Below are 19410 nucleotides of genomic sequence, written 5' to 3' on the forward strand. Positions count from 1 at the left end.
CTGATTTGAGGAAAACTCTTATGTTTTGATGTACATGTGACAAGTAAAGAGAATCTTTTTGTCTCTGGGAGAGATTAAACAGCATGTACTTGCACTCTTTTGAGGGGTGAAGATCTAAATTCCTTACAGGATTTGACATTGTAGATGTCTGTTTTCTTTGGTTAGGATGTTCAGAACATGCACTTATAGTCCCACTGAAAGTGGGCAAACTTGAAGTAAATTCCTTATCTGGGAGCAAATGAAAAATTCTTCATATGGAGTGAAATGATCCTGTGGAATTCTCTACCCAAAGGGGCTATGAAGGTTCAAGATGCTGAGCCCACTCATCACGATAGAGCGAAATGGATATCAAGCTTATGAGCTGATATGGCAACAATTAGCCAAAAAATCCAAAAGCTTATCCTCAATCCAGCAATATAGTAGATTAAGATTTTTAATCAAGTATTTACAAACATTTGTGCATGATAACAAAGGTAGCTTTCATTACACCACTCTTTGAAGCTAATGTATTTATGCCTTGTGGTCTTCATTTGCTGTTATTTTGTTGGATTATTATGTTTTTGAATACTTCCAGTCCAGAGCTTGATGAGTATATTGTTTAGTTCCTCAGTTTTGAATGACGTTTTCTTCAGGGTACAACAGCTAGAGTCATCATCAAGAAGAAACTGGGGCTCAATATACAGTACTGTGCAAACATCTTAGGTACTCTAGATTTTATTTATATGGGTTCAGATGGTGTAGCCTCCACAGAACCCTGATCTCAATATCATCAAGTGTGTCTGGGATTACCTGGAGAGACAGAAGCAAGTGAGACAGTTAAGTCTGCAGAAGAACTGAGGCAAGTTCTCCAGGATGCTTACGACAATCCGCCAGCCGATTTTTCTTATAAAACTGTACATCAATGTACCTAAGAGAATTGATACAGTTTTAAATGGAAAGGGTGGTCACACCAAATATATATTGATATGATTTAGTTTTTTGCTGTTTACTGCTCTCTATAGTACATTTTCTGATATTTCGCAACATTTCAATTCAATATTTTTGAAAGCATCTTCACTTTCCAGAATTTTTTTATATATGTGCCTGTTACGTACCCCGTAACTGGGTCATTTACCAGCAAAGATAGGGAGGTCCGTTGAAGTCTGATGGTACTATTTTTAACAGTATTTATTGATAAAAATACACAAAAATAATATCAATGCAAACATACAGATAATATACGTCGTCAATACTAAGTCTAAAAGCGTGGGTATAATAATAATCACTAAGAAATAGCTCTTTCGTTGTCTAGGGGATAATGTATTGTCCGATGGAAATATAAAAGTCACTCAGTTCATGCAGGCTGCAGCCTTTGGTTGGAGTCAAGAGAGAGAGTTTAAAACTTGCCCATTCCTTTTATGATGTCAATCCTTCGAGAGTCGTTGGGGCTGATTTCTCCTTTGTTTTAGCTAAAGCCGTTCTTCCGTGGTAAGGCCCACCAATTCCGAGGGAAATGGAAAAGGACGCACTTGGGCTTTCCACCGGCTGTCGCTATTATGCTATTACGAGATTTCTAGCGTTTCTTCTGGTGCGTCTGAAGGGGCTGTTCTCCAGACCCTCTTTTATCCTGACTCACAGGGTCTCAGATGTCAATCAGGGTGGAGGGATGCCTCCCCTCAACCAGCCCACTTTTGGTCATTCCCTGAGGGCTTCAAATAAATAGCACAGTACTCAATACACAATTCCGTCTCCAAGAGACAATGGTCGTTTCCCGTGGCTTTGTATTGCTGAGGGGCCAGGACATTCCAAACGTCTCTCTCTCATTTCCTGGGTCTCCTGACCTGAATTAATAGCGATCTTGCGATTCTCAAAAAGGAGGGGGCTACTTTGGGACCCTTCGGCCTCTCAGAGTTGGGCACAGGCGTAACAGTGCCTAAGACTTGATTTGCATTGACATTGACATCTTAATTTACACGTGCCTACTGTACTACTAAGTGTGGGTGAAAAAAATAAGTTTCTTGATTTTCACAAAAGGCCATAGGGAAAGGGAACAAAGACTGAGTTCTGTTAAAGCCAACATAGGCGTGAAGGGCCGAATAGTCTCCCTCCTGTAATTCCATGACAAGAGCTAAAATTTCATGAGATAGAAGGATTTAACAGCTCACTTGGAATGCTTCTGACTTCCTCTTAAATATAGCCAATGAACCGGCCTCAACTGTTTCCTGTGGCAGAGAATTCCACAGATTCACCACTCTCTGTGTGAAGAAGTTTTTCCTCATCTCGGTCCTAAAAGGCTTCCCCTTTATCCTTAAACTGTGACCCCTCGTTCTGGACTTCCCCAACATCGGAAACAATTTTCCTGCATCTAGCCTGTCCAATCCCTTTAGAATTTTATACGTTTCAATAAGATCCCCCCTCAATCTTCTAAATTCCAGTGAGTATAAGCCTAGTCGATCCAGTCTTTCTTCATATGAAAGTCCTGCCATCCCAGGAATCAATCTGGTGAACCTTCTCTGTACTCCTTCTATGGCAAGAATGTCTTTCCTCAGATTAGGGGACCAAAACTGCACACAATATTCTAGGTGCGGTCTCACCAAGGCCTTGTACAATTGTAGTAGAACCTCCCTACTCCTGTACTCAAATCCTTTTGCTATGAATGCCAACATACCATTTGCCTTTTTCACCGCCTGCTGTACCTGCATGCCCACCTTCAATGACTGGTGTACAATGACACCCAGGTCTCGTTGCATCTCCCCTTTTCCTAATTGGTCACCGTTCAGATAATAATCTGTTTTCCTGTTCTTGCAACCAAAGTGGATAACCTCACATTTATCCACATTAAATTGCATCTGCCATGAATTTGCCCACTCACCTAACCTATCCAAGTCACCCTGCATCCTCTTAGCATCCTCCTCACAGCTAACACCGCTGCCCAGCTTTGTGTCATCCGCAAACTTGGAGATGCTGCATTTAATTCCCTCGTCTAAATCATTAATATATATTGTAAACAACTGGGGTCCCAGCACTGAGCCTTGCGGTACCCCACTAGTCACTGCTAATTTCTAACTTCCTCCAAGTCTCTGTCTTTCCTCCTTTTTTTTAGTTCCTTGTTTCTAGTTATCCACGATTCCTCCTTTTTTTTAGTTCCTTGTTTCTAGTTATCCACGACTATTTTTGGACCAACTGTTTTTTTTTTAGCAACAATTATGTTGTAATGCAAGCTGAACCTTCAATTAGACAGCTGCTGATTGAATGCACTCACACAGTAATAAGATAGTGGCAGCTTTACTTGTACCAGGCTGCATGTTTTAATGATGCATCTCCACAGTTTGAGTTTGGACTTGTCATATCAAAAGTAATTTACTGAACAAATCATTAACATTATTATTAGTTTTCAGAATCATATCCTTCCAAATCCTTGCCCTTTCTATCACTGTAACCTTTCACAAACTTTCAAGATCACAATGTTTCCTTAAATGTGGTCTTTCCCACTCCTGATATTTTACTTTGTCATTGACTATTATATTATATTCCTACACAGCCTCACTGCCTCATGAGTTTACTCTTGTCTTTAAACAACAGCACAAAGCAACTCCTTGACCTGATTGCTGTACTGCTGGAGGTGCTGTCTCTCAGTTAAGACATTAAACTAGGGCTCCATTTCTTCAGTAGATTCTATAGTCTTAATTTAAAGATTATGGTAGTTATCTCTGACCATAATCCCATAGCCGTTTGCATGATGTAAACAGTGGAAATGCTCAACAGGTCTGGCAGCGTTTATAGAAATAGGCAGAATTGAGTTTATTTATCAGCAGTTTTTGTGAACTTGCTTTACAGAAAATATTTGCTGTGTTTCCTATAGTAAAAGTATAATAGTAGTTTCCTGACTGCATTTTTGGGACATTATGAAAGAAGCACAAATAATTCCTTAACGGTCTGACTAAATATCCTGAGATCTCTTTATGGGTCAGTGCAAAATTCTGTGGCATTTATGTTATGTATCTTCTGTGAAACTGCAATACAATTGGAAATGCAAGGTTTACATGACAAATATTACTTTCAGATTCAATGAGTCTTGTGCCCTGTGCTTAAATTTAATAAATGTTTCTGAGAGGTTAGATGAACCTTAGATTAACATTTCTCTGGGAAGGTTATTCTGTAGGATTCCTTCAGTTTAGAACTAGTGTTATGATCAAGGCTTCTAAAAGGGAGTAGAAATCTCATCCTTCAGACTAGAGGCAGACTGACGCTTGGTCACAATCACAAGAATATCAGCAGATGCTGGAAATCCAAAGCAGCAGACACAAAATGCTGGAGGAACTCAGCATGTCAGGCGCAACTATGGAAAAGAGTACACAGTTGATGTTTTGGGCCGAGACCAGGTACTAGATGGTTTATACAGATCAGGTTTTTGGGCCATTTTACTAAGTCGGAAGTGGACCAATGTTCTCTTCGGAACAGATATGAACAATTGAGAGGAACTGTGCATAGCATCATTTTTGAGTAAATAGGCTTTCCAAAAATGTTAATAATAGTGGGGTTAAGTAGCTTTAATCACAAAGGAAGCTTATGTTGTTAGTGATCCATCATTTTGGAATGGACCATGGAGTGTGCACGGTCCACTGGTCAGAGCTGAAAATGCCAGTGGGCATGCATCATTAATGCGCACTCAGTAAACATGTACAGACTGGTACATGTTGTTTTGAAACCATTTGATCTCTCAGGTGTGCTGCCACCTGATTATTTATGCTTTGCAGGTCAGAATTGCTGCTTCAAGAATTGAGACAGTTTTGAGATGAAATCAGGTAGATCCTAACACCTGGTTGTTCAATTTCATCATCGGGGAATGTTCCGTGACTGCAAACATCTTGATTCTTCCAAGATTTTAGCTGGCAATATAGTTTGGAAAGAAAAAAGTTGCAGCATACTACTTCTCAATCTAGAGTGCCGCCTAATCTATAATTTAAAGCTGGAGAAGAGTGGATGGGAAAATCTCACCATATTGTCAGTGAGTTGTGATAATTTGCAATGTACCGTCAGAAGGGCAATAGAAATAAATTCAATAGCAACATTCAGATAGATATTGAGTATATACATGCAAGGAAAACACTTTCATGGCCAAAGTGAAAGGGCAGGGGGAGTGGGACAAGTTCAAGTTTAATTGTTATTTAACAATATTGGACAGTGTTCCTCCAGGGCCAAGGTACGAAACACAGTACATACAGTCACACACATCCCACAGCATCTATAGTTATGATAGCACACATACTCACAAAATTACTATTAGCACAAATCGCTGAGAAGCATGGCCTGAAGACTGGTGTTGACTTGGAGCCATGTTTCTGCAAGAACGAGCGCACAGCAGTTCCTCATCAAACACTGGGTCAGCCACAGTTGAAAGTAATCCAGCTGGTCTTGCAAGGATGAGCACTGTAGAGCAGCATTCCACAGTGCTCTACGCTCTACAGCTGGCCTACAGGGGCCAGCCCAAATCGAGCACAGACTGCAGGGCACCCACTACTGGATATTGGATAGCTATTCAAGTAATGAGCTTTACCACAATGACTTGATTTCCTTCCTTTCAGATTTGTTGTTTCATGCTGGCAAATGTGAGTTCATTGGAAGCCTCCAAGGCTCTTCAAATTTCAAAGCAATTTATTATCAAAGTAAGCCAGCTGGTGGCGTAGTGGCATCAGCGCTGGACTTCGGAGCGAAGGCTCCTGAGTTCGAATCCGGCCGGCTCCCCTGCACGCTTTCCATCCGTGCTGGGTTGAGTGTCGAGCTAGCAACTTGGTCTCATAAAAATAAGAAAGCCTACTAAAGAAACGCTGTCATGACGGCGTCTCAAAGACTCCAATTGGAGTTAAGAGCTTTCTTCTTCTTTCTTCTTATCATAGTACATACATGTCACCATATACTACCATGAGATTCATTTTCTTGTGGGCATTCACAGAAAATCCAAAGAAACACCATAGAATCAATGAAAAGACACACACAAGATGGACAAACAACCAATGAGAACATGAGATGAAGAGTCCTTGAAAGTGAGTCCATAGGTCGTGGGAACAGTTCGGTGATGGGATAAGTGAAATTATCCTTTCTGGTTTAAGAGCCTGATGACTGAGGGGCAATGACTATTCTTGAATCCAGTGGTGTGGGTTCTGATGATTCTGTGCCTCCTTCCTAACAGCAGCAGCAAGAAGAGAGCATGGACTGGATGCTGAGGGTCTCCAATAATGAATGCTCCTTATGCATTTGTGATCAGTTATAACCATTTGAGAAGATTTCATGGAGTAGATGACCTCAAGAAAGATGTCTCGTTACATACTTGAAAACTAAACTGAATTTGAGAACTTAACTGGGTCACTGACAGTCAGCTGAAAAAGACCAGAGATTTTGACCACAGCAGATCATGCTCCAGTTTTGTTCAACAAGAAAATCAGGTGAAGCTTGTATTTTTTTTTATTTTGCTGGAGCAACTTCACACAGCAGATCTGATTCTAGTGAAAATGCTTGAGAGATACGTAAATGAGGTTTAGGATTTGAGGGTGAAGCAGCGGATGGAAGGATGGAACTCTTTTGTTTTACTTGAATGTTCTCTTGGAGCTTTGGTTAAGATATTATTCCAAAGGAGACTACCTTCTCAGCACTGCACTGATCACTCAGTTTAGGGATGAGATCAGATTATGTGCTCAAACACTGAAATTACATTTGGAATAAGTATCTGATTTTTTTTAGCTAAAGCAATTTTAATGTAAATTTTTACAATTTTTGGGAAGAATGCATATATTGCTGCCAGAGGAGGCAGTTAACTCACTTCCATGGCTGCCTTTGAATTAAATAGTCTGCTCGATCATTTTAGAATGCTTTTTAGAGTTAATTGCTTTGGAAGTCAAGTACAAGGCCATGCCAGTTAAGGATAGCAAATTTCCTTTCTTGAATGAACTTCCTTTAATATACTGTGGATACTCATTCAGTACCTAAGCACCATATTATACAGAAAACCCTCTAATAATCTGTGCTCCTTTTAAACTCACTGGTATCCTGGCTCTACATTCCCTTTAAACTCAGCTGAATCATTAGAAAATGTATTATACTACAGTAGCTGCACCACCATCTGGTGTGGGGGGTGGGGGTGGGGGTTGTGGGCGTAACAACTGCACAAGATCAAAGTAAGTTGCAGAAAGTTGTAAAGTTAGTCAGCTCCTTTCTGGGTACGCGCCTCTGTGGTATCCAAGACATCTTCAAGGAGCGGTGCCTCAGGAAGGCAGTGTCCATCACTAAGGACCCCCACCACCCAGGACATGCCCTCTTCTCACTGTTACCATTAGGAAGGAGGTACAGAAGCCTGAAGGCACACAATGATTCAGGAACAGCTTCTTCCCCTCTGCCATCCAATTTTTAAGTGGATATTGAACCCGTGAACACTATCTCACTACTTTTTATTTCTGTTTTTGCACTACTTATTTAATTGAACTATTTAACACACATATACTTACTGTAATTCAGTTTCCCCCTATATTTATCATGTATTGTATTGTACTGCTGCCACAAATTTAATAAATTTCACAACATATGCCAATAATATTAAACCTGATTCTGATTCTGAATATCTGACTTTATTACCTGATATATTTCAATTCAAAGGAACTGTATTCATACCCAGATAATTCCCTTTGCTTTTTTCTGTTAATTATGGCTGATTAATACCCCAGTTTTACCACTGAGTAATGCATACAAAATTTTACCCTCACTCCCCGCCACCAGGGTCATTCTGACTAGTGTTCCATTGTAAAACTTGCAATGACAAGTTGAATTAAGGATATTCAAAATAACAAATATGTGGCTGCCACCACTTGAATCAGGGTTTGTGGAGCTGCCCAAGGGGGTTCAGTCTCTCCTCAGCTATGTTTCGAGTCATAGCCTCTTTTGTAAAAGAGTCCAAAAGCTTGGATTCCAAGAAACACCATTAGACAAGTTGATGGTGCGAGAGACTTGACTGTAATGTTCATTTACTTAGCGCACTGCAGAATATTTACACTTCTTACAGTGATGTGGATGGGATAAAATTCACACTGCATATTAATGCTTCAAACTGCTTGATACATTACATAATGGATACGTTTCCGTCTTGTGTGATGATATATCATTGGGACAATTAGAATTACCGTAGATTCCGGACTACAGAGCGCACCTGATTAAAAGCCGCTGGCTCTAATTTTAGAAAGAAAATCAATTTTTTACTTGTACAGGCCGCACCGGATTTTCGGCCGCACCGGATTTTCGGCCGCAGGTGTCCCACGTTGTAATATGAGATATTTACACAGAAAGATATTACACGTGAGGATTTTTTAACTTTTAATTAAATCCATATGGTAACATAAACAAATACATATTGCAAATGCTTTTTTTCGAACCGTGCCTGTAACGCGGCTACTTTTAAATATACGTTGCGTATACTTTTTTACTGAACAACATTCCAATATCTCCTAACGACTGGTAAAAAATATATATACTGCAGCCTACCAGGAAAAGTTATTGATCGCCTTTAACTTAAAAGCAGCATTTTCGCTCAGATCTAATGCCGCTCGCGTAATGTGCTCGCCCCCCGCCTTCCCGTTCATCGCAAACGGCATTTTTCCCACAAGACGCGGCGAAACCGGGTGTGACGTCATAGCATCCCGCGATGTAGTACAGAAAACAAATATAGTTAAAACACTTCTAACTTTAACTAGAAAATGAATTACTAAGCAAAAATATTATAAACGAAATAACTGCCATAAAGGCAGCACAATGCTTTTCTTCGAGTGTTTTCCATGTTGATGAGGGTGAGTACAAATGACTGATTTACAATAATTTAATTGTGAAAGTGCGCTTGATTTATCGTACAATTTCATTGGACCTCTGTGAACTACTCATCAATTTTATTGGTCTACTGTTACGAGGCAAAATGTTTTTGGCGGCATGAAAAAAATCATGTATTAGCCGCACTGTATTAAAGGCCGCAGAGTTCAAAGCTGTTCAAAATGTGGGGAAAAAGTAGCGGCTTATAATCCGACATCTACGGTAATTAAAATGGAGGCTTCAAACACAAGGGACAATCCCCAATGTTCGCTGTTAGAGATAGATATTACGATTAGTTTTGTCTTTGTATGAGAATTGTCAGTGAAGTTGTGACTAAGGATGAATGACTAACTCCCTTTTGTTTTGAAATTATCCAATTGATTTTGTGAATGACACTGTGAAATGTTGCAATAGAAAGAACAAACTAATAACCCTCACTGAAAGATTAGTCAATACTAATCTACGCTGGAGGAATGAGAAGTGCTGAGACTGTCTCATGTATTCGTGCTGCAAAAAGCTTATTGCTTATTATTCTGAGTGAATTGCAGCAAACATTTGCCCAAAAGGTCAATATCAAAGATGGATCATCTGTTTTAGGCTGCAGTTGCTGCCTATTTAAAAATGTACTAATTCCACAACTTGGAAAGAAGATGAAACAGGAAATATTGTTACTGTATATACAAATGAACACGGATTGCTATGCTGTAAAATATAATTGGCAAAGGATGACAAATAGCCAAGGTTACCCTGTGTGTGACTTACAGCAATCACTACATAAAATCGTAAAATGCACAACGGGTTTGGCAGCATCTGCAGAATGACAACAAAATTAATATATCCACTAGAACTGATTTCAACAATTACTCAGATGTACAGGATCTGTAGTTTTTTTTGTTCTTCAATTTCAGAACGGAATGTTTGTCTGTAGATGTGTATTTGCCTTCAAGAGGGCAAACCCGCACAAGGTGTCAAGCCCTGATGGTGTACCTAGTAGGGCACTGAAAACCTGTGCCAACCAACTAGCTGGGGTGCCTTGCATATAGTTCACACAATTATATACAACAATGTACTAAGGTAGTACTTAGTAAAATAATGACATGGTGCAGAATAAAGTGCTACAGAGAAAATGCAGTGTTGATAGACGGTAACGTGCAAGATCATAAGAGTTCATCTTAATGCACTCGGGAACTGTTTAGTAGTCTTATAACAGCTGAATAGAAACTATTCTCAAGCCTAATGGTAAGTGCTTAATCTATTTGTTGCTATAATGAACTGCTGACCCTCTAACCAGACTGGAAGAAAATAATACTTTGAGGAAGGAGAAGATTTCAGCACCTCATGCCTGCATTTTATTTCATTGTCAGTTCTGTCTACTAACTAAATATTCCCTAACTATCCATCATGGGAGATGTTTACTTTCATTAACACAGATGCAACACAGCCCTTTGGTCCATTATTTCAGGGCCGTCACCCAACCAGTTACACTGATCCTGTTACTTATTCTTTCTACGTTTTCATCAACTAAACACCTTTCGACCCCCACCACTATCTTCCCAGTTGATCCTAGTACTTAGAACCACACTAAGGGCGGCTCACGGTGCCAATTAACTCATTTATCCTCAAATCTGAAGGACATGGGAGGAAATCAGAATATCTGTGCAGACACAGAATGAATATGTGAACTCAGTACAGACAGCAGCTGGAGTCATGATTGTACTGGGGTCTCGGGCAATGTGAGGTAGTGGCAGTACTAGCTGCATCACTCTGCTGCCCTTCTCACTGTGCCATCCTTCTCAGCTCCACCATCTAATTCTACTTCAGTGTTCTTCAACCATTTTCTTTGAGCTCAGCAGAACTTCACTGCTTGTGTACTAACTTAAACCAAGTACTGAGCATCACTCTGCTTACTGACCCATTCGGGATCTGGTCAAACAAGGACGTTTTCAAAAATTGCGTCTTCCTTTTTACATATTCTTCATGAGCTGAATCCACTTCTCTCCCTTCCAAACCTGGTTGAGTCCTCCAGCCTTACAACCTTGTAAGATTATAATCCTCCAACCTGCAATCCTCCAGTGCAGAGTCCTAATTTTTATTGTTTTACACATTGCAGCAATTTTTTGAACTGGTTAAGCACTGAGCTCTTGAATTCCATTCCTAAATTTCTCAACCACTGATGTTTCTCTCCTTTAAGTCATTCCATTAAAAAATACTTTTGACCAATTTTGCTCATTTGCATAATCTGCCTCAATGTCAGGTTCTGTTTGATGTCTCATCAAGTATCTTGGAATATTTAACCACATTATAAAGGGCTTTTTTATAAATTCATGTTGAGATCACTTCACTGACGCGTGGTGTTTGTTCAACAATGTTTCGTGGAAGGACGTCAGGCGGATTGTTTTTGCCGGTGGGGGCGGGGGGGATTGTTGCTTGCTGCTGCTTACATGCGGGAGGGACGGGAGCTGGGGGGGATCTTTAGTGTTCTAACATTTAACAGTTGTTCATTCTTTGGGGCACTCCTCTGTTTCTGTGGATTGATTCAAAGAAAAACCATTTCAGGATGTATATTGTATACATTTCTCTGACATTAAATGTACCTTTGAAACTTAGATATTTACTACTCAGAACCACATAAAGAGATCATTTGGTTATTGTCATGTTGGGAACACATGTTGGATGAATTAGCTGCTACACTTTCCATTTCCTGTCAATGACTACAGCACAAAGAGTACTTTAACTGTAAAGGTTGATGGAATATCCTGAATTTGTTAAGATTGTGATATAAAAATCTTCCTTTTGAGGTTGTAGTGACTGAATAGAGTGCACTTGGTCTTCTGTCACTAGATTCTCCCCTTGAACTGTCTGAAAAGCTGCTAGTTTGATATTTTGGGGACAAATGAGAAATTTTGAGAATGTATTTGACAACTGTCTAGCTACAATAACTGCAAAGGTGATTAAAATATTGAACATAAGATCAAAAAGAAGTAGTTGAGTAGCTTTTAAAGAACTACTTAGTCCTATCAGTACAATATTCACTCATTAATTCATACAGAATGGAAGCATTTTGTCAACAAATCCACTGAAGAAAGACCCTTGGCCCATTGAGCCATTGATCATTTTAATTTTCATTATATAGTGCTGCTGGATCTGTTTCAGCTCAGCTTTGAGGCAATACTTTCTGAATTATGTCAGCCTTCTGATTTAAAATTTACTCATCTTGGTACTGATTGTTTTACCATTTCCATTCATTCAACAACACTAGAATATGAAAACAAGGATGTAACTTTGAGGCTTCATAAGGCACTGGTGAGTATGGTGAGTGTTTCGGGGCCATTATTTAAGAAAGGATATGATGACACTGGAGAGGGTTCAAATGAGGATCTTGGAAGTGATTCTGGGATTGAAAGGCTTATCATATGAGGAGCATTTGACCCTGGGCCTGCACTCACTGGAATTCAAAAGAATGAGGGAGTGATATTATTGAAACCTATCAAATGTTGAAAGGCCTTGATAGAGTGGATGTGGAGAGGACGTTTCCTATGGTGGGAGAGTCTAAGACCAGAGGATACAGCCTCAGAATAGAGTGATGTCCATTTAGAATGGAGAAGCGGAGGAATTTCTTTTGCCAGAGAGTGGTGAGCCTGTGGTATTTATTGCCATAGGAGGCTGTGGAGGTCAAGTTATGGGGTATATTTAAAGCAGAGGTTGACAGAGTCTCAATTAGTTAGGGCATGAATAGCAGAAGACAGGAGATTGGGGCTGAGAGGGAAATCGATCAGCCATGATGAAATGGCAGAGCAGACTCAATGGGCCAAATGGCCTAATTCTGCTCTTATATCTTAGGGTCTTATGGTCTAATAACTCTTTTAGAGATCATTGTAACAAATTCCTTTGTAATTTTGAACACTTTTTCTGTAATAGTAGTACATTGCAATGATGGTGCTTGATGGCATTATGATGCTTCTGTTCCCAGTATGCTCTAGGGTCTCCTGAAGTTACAATTCTGTGACCCACCAGTGCAAACATTCATAATTAGGTCCAGTTTTCTGTGGAATTATTAAACTGCTCTTAGGATAGTGCTATCCATAGGGTTGCCATGAGTCGACAACGACTTGATGCCACTTAATAACAACAACAACAACAACAACAACAACAACAGGATGGTGCTGTTATCCTTAATATTATTGGGGCAGATTTTAAATATCCTGTGTGAGCTAAGAAGTCAAAATCGGTTTCAGCCCAGGATCTTGTCTGAAGTAGAATTAGTAAATTGGGTCAAGTCTTCCTCACTGGGCACTCCTTCCTAAAATCAATGCCAGAGATATCTGGAAGTTTATGGTTACTGGTCTGGATGCCAAGGGTGCAGCTTAAAATTCCAAGATATCGTGGACTGTATTGGCAGTAAGCCTTCCCAGTGGTGCTGTGACATGATCCAGGAGGCAGAATTCCATCTCCCGATCCACTGTGAGTGATGACTAACAGATTTTAATGTCATCTGAATGCAGATACATTTAAAAAAAAACTTTAAATAATTAAAACACAAAATAAAACATTGCCTGTAAGTTATTTTATAACATTATACTGAACTGAAATGGTGGTTTAATTTTTTTTTGTTTCTATATTTCTTGTAAACCACTGGTCTGCCATTTCTATAAAATCTATATGGGATCCTATGCTGGATCTGCTGTGGTATAAACCTCACCAGAACTGGGTTCCACTCCGGATTGTGTGGTATGAACTAATGGGTGTAGGTTTATAGATCAGTCAGCAATCCAGAACCGCTATATTTGGTAGAGTGTGGACAGAAGCACCAAGGTTACTAACAATTCAGCAGTCTTTTCATTCAGCAGAGGTGGCATTAGCCAGAGAAACACAGCCCAATGTGTCATGAGCAACACACACAAAATGCTGGAGGAACTCAGCAGGCCAGGCAGCATGTTGGAAGAGTACAGTCGATACTTCGGGCCAAAACCCTTCGGCAGGACAGGAGAAAAAAAGCCGAGGAGCAGATTTAAAAGGTGGGGGAGGGGAGAGAGAAACACCAGGTGACAGGTGAAATTGGGAGGGGGAGGGATGAAGTAAATACCAGGGAAGGTGATAGCTGAGAGACAAAAGGCCATGAAAGAAAGAAATGAGGGAGGAGGCGATGGGTGGGCAAAGAGATAAAGTGGGAGAGGGAAAAGGGAATGGGAAATGGTGAGGGGGGGGGGCAATACTGAAAGTTTGAGAAATTGCTGTTCATGCCATCAGATTGGAGGATACCCAGACAGAATGTAAGAAGTTGTTCTTCCAACCGAAGTGTGGCCTTATCGTGGAGGAGGGCATGGATGGACATATCAGAATGGGAATGGGAAGTGGAATTAAAACGGGTGGCCACTGGGAGATCCTGCTTTCTCTGGCAGACAGAGTGTAGGTGCTCAGTGAAACAGTCTGCCAATCTATGTCTGGTCTCAACAATATACAGGAGTCCACATCGGGAGCACTGAACACAGGTTATGACCTCCAACAGACTCACAGCTGAAGTGTCACCTCACCTGGAAGGACTGTTTGGGACCCTGAATGGTAGTGAGGGAGGAGGTGTAAGGGCAGGTGTAGCACTTGTTCCACTTGCAAGGATAAGTGCCAGGAGGGAGATCAGTGGGGAGGAACGAATGGACAAGGGAGTCGCGTAGGGAGCAATCCTTGCGGAAAGCAGAAAGTGAGGGGGAGGGAAAGATGTGCTTGGTGGGGGGATCCCATTGGAGGTGGTGGAAGTTTCAGAGAATTATGTGCTGGACGTGGAGGCTGGTGGGGTGGTAGTGAGGACAAGGGGTACCCTATCCCTGGTAGGGTGGTGGGCGGATGGGGTAAGAGCAAATGTGCGTTAACTGGAAGAGATGCAGTTGAAGGCAGCATTGATGGTGGAGGAAGGGAAGCCTCTTTCTTTGAAAAGGGAGGACCTCTCCACTCTGGAATGAAAAGCTTCATTCTGAGAGCAGATGCGGTGGAGATGGAGGGAATGGTGCTTTTACATGTAATAGGGTGGGACAAGTTATAGTCCAAGTAGTTGTGAGAGTCCATGGAACAAGTGCCACACCTGCCCCTTCACCTCTTCCATCATCACATTTCAAGACCCTAAACAGTCTTTCTAGGTTAGGCAACACTTCACCTGTGAGTCTGTTGGGGTCACATATTCAGTGCTCCCTCTGTGGCCTGCTGTATGTTGGTGAGACCCGATGTAGATCGGAAGACCGCCTCGCCCAGCACCTATGCTCCTTCTGCCAGTATAAGCAGGATCTCCCAATGGCCATCCGTATTAATTCCACTTCCCATTCCTATTCCGATACGTCCACCCATGACCTCCTCCACCGTTGTGAAAAGGCCACACTTAGGTTGGAGGAACAACACCTTATATTCCGTTTGGGTAGCCTCCAACCGGATGCATGAACATCGATTTCTCAAACTTCTGGTAATGCTCCCCACCTCCCCCCTTCACCATTTCCCAACCCTTTTCCCTCTCTCACCTTATCTCCTTGCTCACCCATCACCTCCCTCTGGTGCTCCTCCCCCTTTTCTTTCTTCCATGGCCTTCTGTCTCTTTCATCAACCAACTTCCCAGCTCTTTACTTCATCCTTCCCCCTTCAGGTTTCACCTATCACTCGGTGGTTCTCTCTCCACTCCCCTCACCTTTAAAATCTACTCTTCACCTTTTTTTCTCCAGTCCTGCTGAAGGGTTTCAGCCGAAAACATCGATGGTATTCCTTATTTCTCCCAGATGCTGCCTGGCCTGCTGAGTTACTCCAGCATTTTGCGTGTGTTGCTCGGATTTCCAGCGTCTGCAGGCTTCTTCTTGTTTGCCGATGTGTCATGATGCAGTATTAGCTTTGAACCGATGCATTGTCAGTGTGCCCAGTGATAACATGATGAGCACCAAAGAAGCAAGGGAAGAAAAATGAGTGTGGGGAGGCGGCAGATGAGATTATTTTACAGGGTCATAGAGGAGCAGACAGAAGGAGAACAGCATTGACAACTAAACACAAGAAATGGCAAGAAAATGCAGGCAGGAGTAGATGGGTGTAGAAAAAAACAGGCAGGAACTTTCAGATAAAAATGGCAATGCAAGTACAGGCAGAATGAAATATTTCCACAGAAAGCATGCTTTTGATCTTCTATAGATATATATCTAATTGATGTATAACAGTAATTAAATTACTGACGTATGTTTCCACCTACTTGTCTCACTAAATTGCAATCATCCATCAACTTCCACCATAAACTCCAAATAGTAGCAAAGGTCTGAAATGGGAAGCCACTTGGGCTACCCAGCAATAGCTTCCTTCACACAAGGAACGGAGGGGCAAGCGGGGAAGCAGAGACCTCTGACCCGAGACACTCACACAAAATAATCACCCAATAAAAAAATATGTAAAGTGAATATATGGATCTTTGCAGATGCGTACTTCATGACATTAGGTTGTGTGTGAGCCTTCCATGGCCTGGCAAACTTTACTGCCTGCCTTTGCCCCAAGGTGTCCAAAATACCATAGTTAAAGAAAACCTGCAGAGTCTGGAACAGGTTTCTCATCACACACCCCCCACCCCACCCCAGTACGGTAGGACTTGAACGCACGCCAAATCTGGCTTCGCTCTGGTCAGAGTATTCCGTTTGTTCTATCTATCCCTTCCCAGTCTCCTCTGCAATTCTGAAACTAATTTACTTTCTTCCTTCCTCACTTTCCTCATTCTACGTAGGGTTAGTGTTCTGAAATGTTAACTCTGTGTCTTCCTCCACAGCTGCTACTGGATCTGCTCGGCATTTTCAACATTTTCTGCTTTTACCGTATGTTATAGAGGAAGGGTGAAAATTGTGGCTTTACATAACACCTTTCAGGACCTTGGGAGATACCAGCTTTAATGTCAGTGATGTAATGTTTAGTGTAGCTACAATTCTAAAAGCATTATCCTTGGTAACTTCCGCCATCTCCAAAGGGGTCTTCCCACTAAACTTATCTTTACCTCCCCTCCCTCTCTGCTTTCCACAGTGATTGCTGTCCTGCCATGATTCCCTTGTCCATTCATCCTCCCTGACACTTACCCCTACAAGTGGGCTAAATGTGACACCTGCCCATACACCTCCTCCCTCACCTCCATTCAGAGCCCCAGGCGTTCCTTCCAGACGAGGCAACACTTCAGCTGCGAATCTCATGGGGTTGTCTATTATGTCCTGATGCGCTGTCCTCTACATTGGTGAGGCCCGTCATAAACTGGGGGACCACTTCGTCGAGCGCCTCCGCTTCATCCACCACAAACAGGACTTCCCGGTGGCCAGGTATTTTAATTCCCATTCCCATTCTGACATGTTGGTCCATGGCTGCCTCTCGTGCCAAGATGACACCACCCTCAGGGTGGAGGAGCAACACCTCGTGTTCTGTCTGGGTAGTCACCAACCTGATGGCATGAAAATATGAATATTGATTTCTTCCGGTAAACAAATTCCCTCTCCACCCCCCCCACCCCCCATTTTCTCCATTTCCAACTCTGACTTTTTAACCTCTTCTCACCTGCCTATATCTTCACCCTCCTTCCTTTTCTCATACGGTCCACTCTCCTCTCCTACCAGATTCCTTTGCCTATTCCTTCGCATATTGCCTTCCAGCCTGCCTCCTTCCCCTCCTCCCCCACCTTTTTTATTCCAGCATTTTCCCCCTTCTCAGTCCTGAAGAATGGTCTTGGCTCAAAATGTCAACTGTGTATTAATTTCCATAGATGCTGCCTAACCTGCAGAGTTCCTCCAGCATCTTGAGTGTGTTAGTTACCAGGTTGTCATTCTCAATGAAGCAGACTTCTCTCAGTTGCAAACTTGAACTAGGCTCAGTCTGCCTTCTCAGCTGGGATCAAAGGTCAATCTGAAATTCCAGCACGTCAAACTGTTGATGTTTCAGATACCTTTCTTCCACTCCCTGGTTACCATGAAGTGCCTGCAGAGTGCAGCCCTCCTATCCAGGGCAGTGATCGTCTGCTCTGAAACTAGTGATTGTGCCTCGGCCAGATGATTGTCACTGGATCTTTGATCCCAGCTGGGAGAGCAGACCGAAACATAGTAGTACATCCAGGGGTACACTGAAAATATTGCTGCATTTTCTGCCATGATCATGTGGTCAGATCTCTGTAATTTACTAGCAGCCTCGGTTGACATTAAATTTGATTTTTTCCATTTGTAAAGGGATTGTGCACTGTAAGAGGAAAAGCTGCAATGATAATTGTAATAATTTTGTGAAAGCACTATGCACTTAATTCGATTTCATTGCCCTTTTCTCAACTGTTAGGAGGTTTTAAGACTATTGTAAAATCTTTTTGAATATTTGGTCTTCCACTGGTTGTAGTCAAAGTGTGCTGTTTTATTTCCTAGGATAGGAGCTAAACTAAGATCGTTTACCTCACTTTGTATCACCAGGAGGCTATGACTGTTTTGTTACAATGCGTAACACATTCTGTCCTGGAAGGTAAAGTCACAGGAACTTTGGCAAGTATCTTTGATGCAAGGGGTTTTCAGCAAAAGTCATTCTTGTAGTTGGGAATGTTTATATTTTGCTGATTTGAGGCCTTTTATTTTTCCCCCGGGCAGGCGGATGACAAGATGGTATTTATTGTCCATAATTCACAGCATTAGGAGTCAAGTAAATGTTTGGTTGACTCTGTTAGGACCGTATTGCTCACTAGAATGATTGCACACTCATTACTTGTAGCCTTCATAGATTTGTATATTATAATCCAGGCTCCCGCTCCAGTATAGTGTGAAGGCACATTGTCTGAGGTGCTTTTTTTTAGATGTGATTTTGAATCGAGTCTACCTTGGCTTTTTTCCACGGTAGTGGAAACAGAAATGTCAAATGATACTTTTTGAAGAGGAGCAGGGAAGTTATCTCAAATATATTTTCAATATTTATTCATTAACTAACATCACCAAATTATCAGGCCATATTACATTGCTGCATATTATCAGGCCATATTACATTACAAACAGCATATTTACATTGCTGTTTATGGGAGCTTGCCATGCTTGGCCTGAATGTAGAGAAGACAAAGGAAATCATTGTGGACTTCTAGAAGGTGCAGACAAACCATACCCTCTCGTGTATTCTATGAATCCATGGTTCCTCCGTAAAGAGAGTTAAGTGCACCAAGTTCCTAGAAGTTCACATCATGGATTACCTCACCTGGTCCCTTGATATCACCTCCATGAACAAGAAAGCACAGCAGTACCTCCACTTCCTAAGAAGATTGGGGCAAGCAAGGGTCTCACAAACCACCTCCCCCCCACCATCTTAACTGCATTTGACAGAAGCACCATTGACAGCATTCTGACTAGTTGCATCTCCATCTGGTGTGGGAGCAGCCAAGCATTGGACCAGAGGACCCTACAACGGACGTGAGAACTGCAAAGAGTGATCCCACCCATCCATCCAGCATCCTCTTTGACTTTCTGCCATCAGGCAGGAGACTACAATGCATTAAAAAATGGTCAGTATGAGAAACAGTTGCCCAATGGACGGTAGTAACCATATTTTAATTTGAGTGTACTCACTGTCTTGGAAATACTGAGTGTCTGT

At 41.7% G+C, this 19410-nt stretch overlaps 1 protein-coding gene across 5 annotated transcripts in view; it reads left to right on the forward strand.

The window, feature by feature from the left end:
- plekhg4b (pleckstrin homology domain containing, family G (with RhoGef domain) member 4B) overlaps positions 1-19410 on the forward strand; it is a 300679-nt gene that overhangs the window by 148642 nt on the left and 132627 nt on the right. The window lies entirely within an intron of this gene.

This window comes from Hemitrygon akajei, chromosome 20 (genome assembly GCF_048418815.1).
Source record: "Hemitrygon akajei chromosome 20, sHemAka1.3, whole genome shotgun sequence".
NCBI lineage: Eukaryota > Metazoa > Chordata > Chondrichthyes > Myliobatiformes > Dasyatidae > Hemitrygon > Hemitrygon akajei.